The sequence below is a fragment of the Akebia trifoliata genome, chromosome 8, assembly GCF_017979445.1.
Source record: "Akebia trifoliata isolate Shusen 1 chromosome 8, ASM1797944v1, whole genome shotgun sequence".
Lineage (NCBI taxonomy): Eukaryota > Viridiplantae > Streptophyta > Magnoliopsida > Ranunculales > Lardizabalaceae > Akebia > Akebia trifoliata.
In genome coordinates, this window is record NC_141382.1 from 28,969,011 (window position 1) to 28,971,708 (window position 2,698).

Sequence of the window (2,698 nt, forward strand, 5' to 3'; positions counted from 1 at the left end):
CACAACTTCCTAAAGTATGCTTTTAGAGATGTAATGCCATCAGGCTCATCTTTTGCCTAAGGATGCCAATACATATGCGTAGTTGTATCACCACACTTACTATTTCTTACTGGCCAAGGTCACCATCACATATACCTCCAATCTCTTAAGGCGTCATCACACTTTACCATGAGGGAGCCATGTTATGTCTTGGAGATGCCATCTTCATCATCAGAACAAGCCCACTAGGGCACCATTGGCATGAATAAACCTACGATTGCGAGAAAAAATGTGAAGGCATTACTCAATTGTAGTTTCCGCCGACGGCTTGAACTTGTCCGGTAGCTATCTTAAGCCGGTGCACTTCACTTTCAATGTTTCATTCAAAGCTGTAGAAACACCAAAAGAGAAGAATGTCAACTATAAACACTCACCTTGCTTAGACTTATTTGTAGGAAATGAATCCACTACATAGAAAAGAAAAAGACAAAACTCAAAATAATACTAGAAGAGCAAGAAATACAGATATATACAAACATACAGTCGTGAAGATGAACATACCATCTCGTAGATGTGCTTGTTGTTCCATGGCTTCCAAACACAGTTTAAGTTCCTTGTTCTTAGCAGTCAAACTAGTGGTGTCTCTCTACATCATAACCAAAGAAAAAAAAGCAAGAAACTTAAATGATTTTTTTTGCTTGTTTGTTTGTTTGTTTGTTCTTTCTTTTTAACTTTTAGGTGGGTAGCAATTGATCAAATCCCTTGAAAGTTTCAACATAGCATCATTTGGTTGGAAAGCAATGTCATTATAAGAGTTCGGATATTTTAGACTTTTAGTAACTAAATGTATGGGGAAAAAAAACTTAAGACAATATAAGGAAATATGTGAGAACAAAGAAAACTTGAATGGACAAAACATTCCAAGTACAACAACACAAACAGCAACAATTATCAGTGAAACCACTTCAATTATCAGATGTGAAGAAGCTGGGAATTTGCCTTCTAAAATCACTAAATTCTAGTAGCAACAACAATGACAACGATGGCGACGACAAGTACAACAACACAAACAAGAAAGATGAAAGAAGATGAAGAGGAAAGCAATTTCAATATGAGGAGTCAAACCAAATTTCAATATTTTAAGTGCCAAAATTCCACCTTTTTTTATTAAAAAAAATATTGGGCACTTAAAAGTGCCAAAATTTCTGATATTCAGACCAAATTTTTCCCTCCCTTTTTTCTTCTTCTTCTTCCTAAGCATGGTTTTAAAACTCCTTTTGGTAGACCATACCAAGATAACTTGAGCAAGAAGTCCTGATCTCAGATGAGATTTAAAACCATGATTTTAAGATGGTAAGACAAATGTCAACTGAAGAAAGCTGAGAATAATAAGAGGAGGTTCAAGAATCCAACCAAAACTAACACATTCCAACTAGATGCTTCTATTTATATGAAAGCCTATCATCCCTTGATTGGTCTACCTTGAACTTATACTTCAAACAAGCACTGTTGACAAAACAAGTAATCAAATTCAAAGATAGAGAATGGATCTCTAATAGTGTGGAACACCTTCCTCAAAGGTATCAGGAATAAGTGTACTCTAAGCCATGGGGAACTAAGCCCTCTCTACTCAAAAGCTCTCATAATAAACACAATGCTATAACATAATTTGATGCTCTTTAGATTAGAAACTTTTCCCAAAACTACTCGAATTGAAAGGTCTGATCTAAGATATACACTCAAACATCAAGGAAATAAATATGAAGGGCAAGGCAAGTGCAGAGTTGCAGCTAAAAAAAAATCCAAAACCAAAAAAAAAAAAAACCAAAAAAAAAAAAAGCAAAATTAAGAAAACAAGGTTTCATTGCAGATATTCCTCAGTGGTAGTGACAATAATATATCATCATATTTAATTTAATAATACGTGCATAGTTTTATACATCATTGGCAGATATCTTAGAAGAAAAACAGCAATCCTAATAGGATGAACATGAGCACATAATAAATAATGGAAAACAAAGATTGAGAAACAACCCAAGCAAAACAATGGCTAAAAACAACACTAATTACCCTTCACAAACACTTATTCATTAATTAAAAAAAAATCTTAGGAATACACAAGATGAATATTTCAATAATCCCTCTCTGAAAAGAAAAATAAGGGCAGTGATATTACTACACCATTATGTTATTAATAGCCATCATAGGTGATTTTATTGAAAAATCACACCATATAATCACTTACGGTAATCATTCATAATATACGAATGTTATAATATCATTGACCAAAAAGAACCGTGAGCTAGACCTCATGAAACTCCATGCAACTTGTGTGATATGGAAACAACAATAATAAAAAAATTACATAGGTGCATCAGAGAGATTCCCAAAGACTAGTCATCATACTCCTAAAGGAGTGTGGATGTCCCTGTCTGTTATATCATCACTTGCAAACACAAATAGAGAAATTTTAAAATTAAAAAAAAATCCAGACTCCTGCCTGGGGTGCAGTGCTCGTTTCCTTCAAAAGTTTCACTTCTTCCAGACTCCCCAACAAACAACGAACGGGGCCAAACTCCAAAAAATCCTTTCCCTACCTAAAAAGACCCAAGAATCCCATCAAAGAAGCTAATGAGGAGGGGAAACACCCAACATAATTGAAGAGAGGCATTGATTCCAAAGGGAACACTGATACAAAGAAATAATACAAAGCAAGGAT

General features: G+C 34.5%; 1 non-coding gene across 1 annotated transcript; it reads right to left on the bottom strand.

Moving 5' to 3' along the window:
* Positions 1-2,347: 2,347 nt before the first annotated feature.
* On the bottom strand, positions 2,348-2,433 carry LOC147396475 (small nucleolar RNA R44/J54/Z268 family). Its single transcript, XR_015181229.1, has one exon. It is a non-coding gene; the product is annotated as a small nucleolar RNA R44/J54/Z268 family (small nucleolar RNA).
* Positions 2,434-2,698: the final 265 nt, after the last annotated feature.